This window comes from Cornus florida, unplaced genomic scaffold (genome assembly GCF_030987335.1).
Source record: "Cornus florida cultivar Cherokee Brave unplaced genomic scaffold, ASM3098733v1 CherokeeBrave_3.0.0_Hap2_Chr04, whole genome shotgun sequence".
Taxonomy (NCBI): domain Eukaryota; kingdom Viridiplantae; phylum Streptophyta; class Magnoliopsida; order Cornales; family Cornaceae; genus Cornus; species Cornus florida.
In genome coordinates this window covers 62,824,404-62,836,507 of record NW_026775574.1, presented here as the reverse complement: position 1 = coordinate 62,836,507, position 12,104 = coordinate 62,824,404, and positions in this window count along the sequence as shown.

Here is a 12,104-nt window from a genome sequence, read left to right as displayed (position 1 = left end):
ATATATGATTCATTCCCCAAATTAAAAGCAAAACTAGAGCATGCTTACAAAGAAGGGCTTTATCACCTCCCTAGAAAGGGAGTTAGTTACCCATGGAATCAAGAAAGGAAGAGGTGGAGGAGATCTTCCCCTCCATTTTCGCACCTTCTACCCAAAATACACACAAATCCTCAAGAACACAATATTTCTCTCTAGAAAACCTTACAATGTTGGATATCTCTTTCCAATTATTTAAGCCCTTTGTATAAGCAAAATATCATATCAAACTCCCTTAATTCGTGGCTCAAAGTTCCTAGAAGAGTGGAGAGCCATTCATTCAGTTAAGGGACAATATTAGGTAAAACAATGGAGTTAGCAACCTGCTGTCTGTAGCTTAGCCGGGCGCCTGTAGCGCAGGGCGGGCGACTGCGGGGTGTCAAAGCTGGCTTCCACGCGTTGGCAAGGGGCATCCTTGGCTCTGCCGATGGCAAATGGTGAGCGCCCGTAATGCATGGCGGGGCCCCGCTAAATTTCGAGGCTACTGGAATACATCTCTTTTCTTTTTTTGGAATTAAATTCAATGATCACAAATTGGCAGGCGCTCGCAGGATTTGTGCGTGAGGCTGGTAGGCGCCCGGAATGCTCCTGAGCTTAAAAACACTTCTCTTAATTTAACCTTCGGCTCGGCCCGATGAAGCTATCTTTCTTCTTAGTATATTGCAGAGAGTGACATGAGTTCAATGGCACATATTAGCTTGGCAAAGCAGTAGATCACCGGCCCGACATGCTTTGATCTTGAAGAACTCACCAAAACATCATTTTTATTCGTTTTTGGGAAACAAACCTGAAAATACATAATAACATGTAAATGAAGATAACCTATACAATAAGACCAACTAATGGACTTAACTAATGCAAATAAGGGCGCTTGAATATGCAATATTCGGCGCTTATCATACCCCCCAAACTTACATTTTGCTAGTCCCATAGCAAAACCAAAATGAAGTACTAAATGAAATGACAACAATTGGAATGCTACCCAAAAATTATCAAACATGGTGCCAGAAGATATACAAAGCTCAAATGCAACTTAGAACATAGAGAATATTGGAGATGGAATCATTATGAAGACTACCTTGTATATATGAGGCCTTGATATAACAAACTGGCTAAACATCTTTCAATTCTTGTGTATCAGCATCATAGTCCATATAAATACTTCAATTGTCATATCTATAAAAGAAATCATCTCTAACTTCATTAAAAGTGAACCAGATTCCCAATATGCAGCTTTTACCTTCTTTTCCCCATTTCAAGAACACAAGTCTTCAAATAATTAAATTTCCCTTTAAAAGAGGTCTCTAAGGCATGAATTTATTCAAAATACAACTTTTGTTGTTTTAATTTTTTAATTTTTAATTTTTTTATTATATATATATATATATATATATATATATATTATGGTCGTGCAATGTCGAAGTCCCTTAAGCTTTCTAACTAACTCGTGTAGCAAGTGTTAGGCCAGCAACTCCCAAATCGGATGGCTTTAGGGTGGTAAGTGTAAGGACAACCCAAAGACTTAATAACTCGAATTAGCAAGGCTATGAACTCAAACTAACCATATTTATTTATTTATTTATTTTTTATTGTGAATAACCGTGCAATGCCTAAGTCCTTTAAGCTTTCTAACTAGCCCATGTAGCAAGTGTTAGGCCAACAACTCCCAAACCGGATGGCTTTAGGGTGCTAAGTGTAAGGACACTCCAAGGGCTTAATAACTCGAGTTAGCAAGGCTACGAACTTAAATTAGTCATTTTCATTATTATTATTATTATTATTATTTAAGTTTCATGCCAAAGATATCCATTCATTAGAGTCATCAATTCAAATCAACTGAGTCATGGTCAAGGTAAATCAGGTTGCATACCTCACAATTAGGTTTCTGGTGTGCATCTGTGAAGTGTGAAGCATAGAAGAGAATAAAATCCGACGAAAATCTAATTGAAGCATTTATATAAACCAATTTGAATCAACATGATCATTTTAATTTTTTCCTTATTTTAAAACTATCATTTTCCTCTATACACAAAATATTAAACACATGCTTCAATCCCCAACAAGTTCCAAGATTACCCGATCATTGCTTTCCAAAAAATTATTATTTTATCAATTTACATGAACAATTTAACACATGCAACCAAAAATGCATACAAAATAAAATAAAAAATGCATACCAAAATATACCCCCAAACTTGAATGTCACATTGCCCTCAATATGAGAAGACAAAGAATGAAAATAAAAAATAGAGAGGGTAAAAAGAGCAATAATACCAAGTATAGGAGGAAAATCTGTGGCATTGTGACAATATGCCACCATGCGAATTCCAAAGGCAACGCCCCCAAACTTGAATCTAAAAACCTGTCAACAATACAAATATATACAACAAGCAGGATACGGAACATAAAAAGAGATAAAAATAACCAACTGTAATTTTATTTAACCAAAAATTGAGTATCCATGCAAAATAGTAAAAAGAATTGCAGTTACAAATTCAAAATAGGAACTGAAAGGAATGCCAAATGCGGCCCAAAATAAATCCAAATAGTATTATAAGAAATCAAAATAGGAACTGAAAACAGAAAGTCACTCCATCATTAGAGTAGAGGATGAGCCACCGGCTCCGCCTGGTGCTCATTCAATCAAAGATTGCAGCATGGCCTGCAAGGCCTACTTCCCCTCCTGAGTCTCCTTACGAAAATCCGTAGGGGTGCCCTCCATGGTCTCAACTCACAACTGCAGTGTGTCAAGATAGGTGCTGAGAGAGTCATAATCAGCACGGGACATGGCAGGTGGAGGCGGCGCAATGGGTGCAAGAGCAACCTGTGCGGGAGCAATAGGGGCATTAGCACCCCCCAATCTAGCATACCACCAATGCGTGCTTGCTGAGATGTCTTATGCTGAACTGTGCTTGACTTCCAGGCACCGAGATCCAAGATCATAAAGAAATATCTCATCATTCCGCTCCTCATTATGGGGTGCCTTGAACTTCTTGTTCTTGAGCAGCTTAGTAACCAAATATAGGAAAAGAAATGCCCAAGTTAGGGCATTATCTGACTACACAACAAATAGATCATTGTAGACCTTGAGAAGTTGGTCCCAGATGAGCTATGGAACACAAAACCAATACCCCTTTTCAGTCGCATAAAGGGTGTTCAGAAAAATGCCCTTACGTTCAGAGTGCTTGGGGACTAGGAAAGCATTTTTGGCGAGGATGGAGTCTAAGAACCACATCCGGCATGGAAGAAATCACTTGTTTGTGCTTGTTTTTCAATTGCCGGTGTAATTATTGTGGCATATTGCATAGACAATGTCTGACAAAGTTACATCATCTGGGAAAACACCGTAGAAAGGCTGGTGGTCCTCATCCAAAGGGAATGCTAATGGGCACTCCAAGGCCAAGGCAAGATCATCAATGGTGAACGCATAAGGCATGCCATCAATGTTTGTCTTAATCACTTCCGGCTCCGTGCATGAGTAAAACATGTTAGAGTAGAACTGTCGGACTATATGTGAATAGAATGCCAAAGTGCATGGCTTGAATAGAGCTTTAAGGCCACAGTCCTTCAATTCTTTGACCGACCAAGCCGTCTCCGGATTTTCCTTAAACTCATCCTTAATGACAAATTTAGCTTCGGTTTCAATGGGCCATTTAGCCCAATTTGGAGTAGGAGCGTCCTCGGATGGTCCTTTAGAGGAACGAGCACACTTGGAGGAAGTTTTGGGAGCCATTTGGAAGAAGGAGTTGGTTAAGGCAATTTGTCAAACACTTGTGTTCAAGACAAAAAGGAAGAGAGACAAAGGATGATTAGAGATGAGAAAACCCAAAAATTTTGATCCTGCAATCAAGATATACTAAACCTAAACAAATACTAAACCTCTACACATTCAATCACATCCTTCATTAATCCAAGAATTGAAAGACAGAGAGAGTTAGACACTTACCCAACAATGGAGAAACAAAAGGCCCCTTTGCTTAGTGGTAAGCGGAGGAGAAGAGGATTAGATAGGAGTGATTAAGAGAATGATGGAAATGGATCGGGGTGAGATGGAAATGAGAAAGGAGGGTTAAGAGAAGAAGAAAGGTTAAGAAGGAGAGAGTGGGGGTCAGCTGTAGGATGAGAGAGAGGGAGTTATAGGATTTGAATGGGCCTTGGAATGGGGCATTTTAATGAGGGCCCGAAGCTTGGCGGGCGCCTGCATCACAGGGCGGGCACTCGCATTGCAGGGCGGGCACCCACATCACAAGTCTGGCACCCATAGGATGTCAAGGCTTGGCTTGGGCCAAGCCTGGTATGTAACTAAGAGTGCCTTTTGCACTTGGCGGGCGCCCGCCAAATTGGCCAGGTACTGATTTTACATTTTGGCCGAACGGAGGCCGTGCTGAGATCCAAAATTTTTTTAATTAGAAACTTAAACTCCTATGGACCCTAGACACCTTGTATAACCCACAGAACGGGAATTGGAGCTCATTTACAAAAGCGTTAATTTTGGGGTCCGAATTTCCTGTGATTTTTTGGATTTTTGATAAAAATTGCCGAATTGACCTTGAAAAATTTCAAAAATGTTACCGAGACCTTAAAATGACTAAGTAAGTCTAAAGTGACTTTTAGAACGCAATCCGAGACAGTTCCAGAACAGTTCAAATTTGGGCTATACGTAGTTAATTTCTGAAAAATTTCTGGCAAAGGCAACTTTGGAAGAGGGAAGCTTTGGAATTGAAAGAATTCCTTTCCAAGAGTGCTAAATTTAATGTCAATAGCTAGACAAGCCAAGATCAGGTTAGTGTAAAAAAAAAAAAAAAAAATAGGGATCCATCGAGGAGATGGTCCCTTAACGTTCCATATACAACTTTCCTCCTTCATATGATCTCAAACTTAGATTAATGAATGGTGAGGGATATTGATCCTTCCGAAGAGAAACAAATTTGGCCTTGGCGATTTGAGTATCTCTTGTAATCTCATTTTTTTCATTTTCAGATTTAAGCAAAGGTGTTGCTTGTACGAGATTATAGAGTCTCTTTAAATGTCATCGTCTTGAATAACAACAGGAGGATTATGACCTTTCATATTTGCAATCTCCAAGTTACATACCTTGTTATACTCAAATGGTTCATTCACAGGTTGAGTATCTTTAACAATGATTATAGATTAGGCCAGAATGATAGGACGAATTTCCAGTAAACTGTCAACATTCTCCTTACCCTTGTCTAGTGGTCCACCTTCAAAATGTTGAGGTAACTCTGGTGAAAAAATGGAAGGAGATGGAAAATCCCAAAACAGAGATGGATTTGGTGCTTCCCATGAAGGAGAGGGAAAGTGTGATGGAATATCGAGCAAGGAGTTGACTTCCCGAATGGATTTCTCCACATCAAAATCCTCAAAATCAAAGTGGACCAAGCAAGCTTGTAGGGGATCCTCCGTTGAAGGAGGCGGGATTAGATTTTTAATGAGTTCATCAGCAATTGTGACTGCATAACACTCACTGTTATCTAGAGGAAGTTGCACAGTATTGGAGATATTGAGCTTAACATTCATATTCCCAAAAGAGAATATAGGGATCCTCTGTTGAAAGAGGTGGGATTAGATTTTTAATGAGTTCATCAGAAATTGTGACTGCATAACACTCACTGTTATCCAGAGGAAGTTGCATAGCATTGAAGATATTGAGCTTAACATTCATATTCCCAAAAGAGATATCCATTAATCCGGTTCTACAGTTAATGGAAGCATTAGCTGTAGCTAGGAAGGGACGTCTGATAATTATAGGAATGTGTTTTCTTGGGTCATGGACTGGTTTCGTATCAAGAACCACGAAGTCTACCGGGAAGTTGAACCTATCCACTTTTATGATAACATCTTCAATAATTCCCCATGGTTGCTTAACAGATCTATCAGCAAGTTGTAACATTATCAGAGTTGGTTTAAACTCTTCCAACCAAAGTTATAAGTTGACTGAATAAGGAATCAAGTTCACACTCACTCCTAAATAAATGAGGGCTATCTTTATCTTGTGGTCATCAATGACACACGAGATTGTCAGGGCGCTCGGATCCTTAAACTTTGGAGGAGCGTTGTGCTGAATTATCTCACTTACTTGTGCAGTTAGTCTTACCTTCTTTGGTAAATGACTTTTGGAAGTGTGTTTTTGAGTACACAGATCCTTAAGAAATTAGGCATATGGGGGAATTTGCTTGATAGCATCCAAGAGAGGTAGGTTGATCTTCACTTGCCTAAAGACCTCCCACATGTCCTGTAATTTACAGCTTTTGTTCCTAAAATGTGACGACTCTTGAAGACATTGAGGAAACGGAGCCTTAGGCTCATAAGAGGTCTCCACATTTGGGGTAACAAGTTTCAAATTTTCAGTGCTGGACTTTGGATTTTCCGGAGTGAAATTTGTATTAGAGGAGCTAAGATTTGGATTTTTGGGAGGAAGAACTATTTCATCTTTTCCTCCATCAACCTTGTTGTCCACAATTCGACCACTCCGAAGGGTGGTGATTGCTTAGACATGTTCATGAGTAGGCCCACTCAGAGGAGGGACTTCGTCAATCACATGAATCCCTCTAGGTTTCTCAAATGGTTGAGCAAGAAGTTTTCCCTTATCTCTTTCAAGAAGTTGGTTCACTGAATTAGCTATTTGTCCCACTTGATTCTCAAGTTTAGCTATTGACTGAGTATGTGAATGAACTATTTGGAGGTGGGATGCAAGGATGCCAAGAGTTACTTGTTGGATTCCAATATTTGCTTGTTAAGGGATTCCATCATTTGCTTATTTGCAGCGAGAATCTCATCAGTTGGAAACACAGGAGGTGGAGTAGAAACATTTGAATTATAGGATGGACGGTAACTTGAAGAGGCTTGAAATTGCTTATTTGAAAATTGAGAAGAGGGTTGATTTTGATGCCCTTGATTTTGAAATGTCGAATTTTGTGGGGCGGGTTGTCTCCACGAAAATTCGGATGATCTCTCCATCCCGGATTGTAGGTGTTGGAGTAAGGATTATTTCCGGGCCTGGAAAACATAGCATTTGCTTACTCTTAATTGTTACTAGGAAATTGCTCTGGTGTGGGGCAATTGATCGGTCGTGTCAATTATAATAATAATCAACCCTTTACAATAGCACAAATCATTGTAAAATAGGGCTATCGTATAGGTAAGTAGAACCACAGAGATTGTTAGTTTATAGCAACCAATGTCTTTAAAATCACTTAGTTTGATTTGCTACTTGGTACTTGGAATTAAAGATTACATAAAATAATAAATTAAAGGAAATTAAGAGGAAAGAAATTTAGGTATCCAGACTAGGGAAGTGAATCCACTACCTACCATATAAACATGCTAGATTATGATAAACTTGGGGAAACACATATATAAGTGGCCATGATATGTAGCAACACATGATTGCTACATTATCTTCAAGAAATTCATGAAATCAAGAGGCAAGAATAACCTCTCAAATTTTTACATGCTTGAACTACCTAAACTAGGGTGTAACCTTAGACATGATCACTAAGCTAGAGATTATCAAACCTTCAATCAAATGATAAAAGCACATGAAGTTAAAAATAAAGAATAGACCATCAAAAGAAGGACCTAAGCCATGGACTGTCAAGCTTCTCAAACAACATGCCATTAAAACCATTCCACAATCTCATTTTCATTGTCATTATGAAAATGCAAGCTATACAACCATGAGAACATACAATCTAAGACAAGATAATAGATTCAAGATGATCATTTATAGAAATTTGGGTCCATTACATCAAGTGTAAAGCTCTAGATTATGAAACAACCACATATATACATCATTCCCCAAATTTAAACCAAAACTAAGGCATGCTTGTTGACCTTAATGATTTCATTCAAGGACAATCTAAAGGTTTTGATGATAACAAACCATTAATGGTGTTTAAGGACTAATGTTTACATTGAATGTTATAGATTATTCACATTCAAAGAATAACCTCAATGAAGCACGAAAGATCATTCCAAGCATTCCATTATTCAAGATCACATCAAGGAAAGTAATGGATACAAAGAAGACATGAAGTTGCAAAGAACCAAATGCAAAGTCCATCTAAAAATAGCGTGGACTACAACGAGCAAGAAAGCAACTCAAAGAAAGGAAGAAAGCGAGTCTACCTAAAAGCCTACACGATCATGTCAAAGCTTGAAGAAAGGGGTAGATAGGATGGTGAGTGTTTACGATTCAATGTCAAAGTATTTATGAATCCATTTGATGCTCATCTCTATAGGACCATGCATATCATATCATCATTCATATGCTCCTATATCCATTAGCAATAGACTATGCACTTCATTCATATACAATTGACATATGGAGTCATTGCTAAAGAGTAAGTTAGTTCAAGCTTGCATAAGCTTTGAAAGAACTCATCACTTATGCTAGAAATGCTAAGACTATGCACATCACTCATATAATTCATATTGGTCAACAATTAAAACATAAGAAGCCTTCATTACCATGAGTTGGTAACGGACATTAGGACACCAGAATGCGCGTCATGAAAAACTGTGCTTTTGGCTAATTGTAAAAAATGGATTTTTAAAATAATGATTATTTCAAAATAATTTTTTCCGATAATAACTCTTTATACTTAAACTAGCCTAAACTGATTTTATCAAAAATTTTGACCAAGTCTACATTGGTGTACATGCGGATTCATTTTTACCAAAACTGTCGGAAATCCAAATTTGTACTAAAACTGAATTTCTACATTTTGATTTAGTTGGATTTCAATTTTCTAGTATTTTTTATTGAATCCAAATGGGGGTACTTCCTTATTTTCATTGAAAACATTTAAGTAAATGGACATTTACTTAAATGTTTTCAATGAAAATAAGGTCGTAGGCGCTTTCTAGCCCTTTCTATCAATCTGCACTGGGAACATAGAGCAAGAATTCCCATCCGCTTGTGAAAACACAAGGCGGGGCAAGTTTGGTTGTTTTACCTATTGTATATTCAGTTTTGTTGATCCACAAAGACATATATTTGGTCAGGGGGCTAGATTCGGGTTTGCATGACTAGGGTATACGCTTCAGTTTAGATCAGAATACGGAGGCGGGGCCAGAGGGTGAATCTGCTCGTCAGACAGTCACGTAGGATATGTGGGCCTTGACTTTCTCTCATATTGATCAGCATTAACTTGAAAAACCCTTTGGCTACTGTGCAGATGTCCTATAGAGCACTGTCTAATTTGTTAACTCAGAATAGGTCATAAGGCAGCAGGTTCATTTCGGTCTACCGAAATAGAACATCAATTCACTTCGGTCTACCGAAACAAAGGATCATGGCCAACCTGAACCATTTCGGTCTACCGAAAAAGATAAGGGTTTCACTTCGGTCTACTAAAATAAAAGTACTGAGAATGATGAAACCATTTCGGTCGACCGAAACAGAAAAGGGTGTTACTTTGGTCTACCGAACCAAGAGTACTGAGAGGATGATAACTAAGCTTAAAACCATTTCGAACGACCAAAACACAAGGGTGTTTCATTTCGGTCGACCGAACCTTGCCTAGATCTGAATCTGAACTGCTATTTCCTCTCGGGCAATGTGCACAACACCTCTATTTTTGAATTAGATGCTGAAATTCTATAAATAGAGCAAGGGGACTTTGGGATTAGTTGTTGCTACCATTGAGAAACATTATATAGCATCTAAAGAGCTTTTGTTCTTCATTCATATCATACTCTCTCATCCCATATCATTCATAGAGTATTGAGCTTCAAATCTATTCATATATATACTCTAGAGTGAGTTTGTGAGCTTAAACTTTGTACTACAAATCTGTGAGAGATTATCTTGTACTGAAAATCTGATATTCAAATCTATTGTAAAGCCTAAGAGGAGGTGTTCTCTTAGTAAAGGAAGAAGAAGCTAGTTGGTTTCAATTTGTAAGGGTTGGTGTGACCCAAAAGAAGACTAAGAGAGGTTGTCCCTTAGCAAGGTGAAGTAAGGTGTTACTTCATGTAAAGGTTTGTTCTCCACCCGTAAGGAGGTGCCATAGTGGATTGGGAAGTCTCAAGAGGGGTCTTGAGCCGAGGAGTAGGAGTTTTCGAACCTCGCTAAAATCGCCGTGTGAATGTTTGCAATCTCTCCTCCCTTATCTCCTTTACATTTATGCTATTAATTGTTCATGGTTATATCTTGATAATTGCATAATTGTTAGAAGGGTTTAATAGAATTTGCAAATTTGAAAATTGGCCATTATTTGCCAAAGACTCTATTCACCCTCCCTCTAGAGTCTATACTTGCGCAACAATGCTTACAATGAAGGGCTTCATCACCTCCCTAGAAGGGAGTTAGTTACCCATAGACACAAAGGAGGAAGGAGAAGAGGTGATCTTACCCTCCATTTTTGCACCTAGGAGCCACAAAACACACACAACCCTCAAGAACACAATATTTCTCTCACTAGAAATATCCTCCAATATGAGATATGACTAATACATTGTATCAAGACTCTAATAATCCACCATAGCCTTCCAACCACTCCATTTTCGTGGCCTAAAACTCCTAGTGAAGTGCAGAGCAATCCCCCAATTGAGGGGATAACATTAGGTGAAATAAAGAGGGCCATGCTCTTTTGTCTACAGAATGGCGGGCACCCGCATGGTGTCGAGGGAGCTCGAGGGTGGCACTTAGCTGGGGCCCGCGAGGAACGACGGGGCCTCGCGAATTTGAAAAGTTTCTGTCAAAAATGGCGGGCGCCTGCAAGGCTGCAGAGCACCACCTTGCTTCTCTAAGTGATTTTGGCTCGGCTCGATGACGCGGTTGTCCTCCTTAGTGCTTTTTACAGGGATAACCATGAGTTCTATAGATCACTGGCTAGGCCAAAATGAAGGTCCCCGGCAACAGCATGCTTTGATTCTTCAAGAACTCACCAAAGCTTCACTTTTAACCCTTTTTGAGGAACCAACCTGAAAGTAAACAAAAACATGCAAATGAAGCTAATATATACAATATGATCAACTAATGGACTTAACTAATGCAAATAAGGGCACTTGAATATGCAATATTCGGTGCTTATCAACAATCTTCTGAGAGATGGAATGGGCTAATACATGATGCACACACCGCACTTACTGAATTTTGAGATAAGGAAGGAGAGAGATGTGGTGCCATTAATTAGTAGAATTTGTGAGCTATGGCATCCACTTGAGAAGGTTCTTTTCTCATTGTCTTTGGTTGACATAGATTGATGTTCTTTACATTGGTTGAGGTTAGAGGCCTATGAGAATTATGTTGCAATGAGTTTTCACTCAAATTCTCGAGTAAGGTCCAAGCCTTATCCGCATTTTTAGACATGAATATCCCTCCACATGATGAGTCAACCATGAGTCTATGTAGTTTAATTAAACCATCATAGAAAGCTTACACGAATTTCCATTTTGTAATTAGGTGGTGCGGACATTTCCTAAGGAGGTCTTGAAATCTTTCCTAAGTCTCATGGAGTTGTTCCCCATCGATTTATGAAAAGCTAAGAATGGAACACCTCATTTGATTGGTTTTACTCACCGGATAGTATTTTCTTAGGAATTCTTGTTGCAATTGTGCCCATGTAGTGATGGAATTTGTAACAAAGGAGTTTAACCAATACTTTGCCCTATCTTTTAAGGCGAATGGGAAGAAACGTAAATGGAGTGCATTTTTAGGGAAGCCCCTTAGCTTGATGGTAGAACAGATTTCAAGAAACTCATTAAGATGCTTATAAGGGTCTTCATTTTCAAAGCCATGAAAGGATGGAAGCATTTGAATTGTGCTAGATTTGATCTCATATTGGGCTACATCGATATTTGGCTTCATTACGCAAGAAGGAGAGGCATAAGTGGTAGGATGAAATGGTCCCTCAAAGTCATAGGTACCACATTTGGAATTTCAGCCCTTTCATTATTGATTCCTTATTCCCACATTTTCTTCATTTCCTGCCATTGTATTAAATTCAAGTCCAATTCCTCTTATATTTTCAGATTTCCTAAGGTTTCTTCTAAGAGTCCTTTCAAGTGAATTTATGTCAATTGGTGCTTCAAGAGTTGGC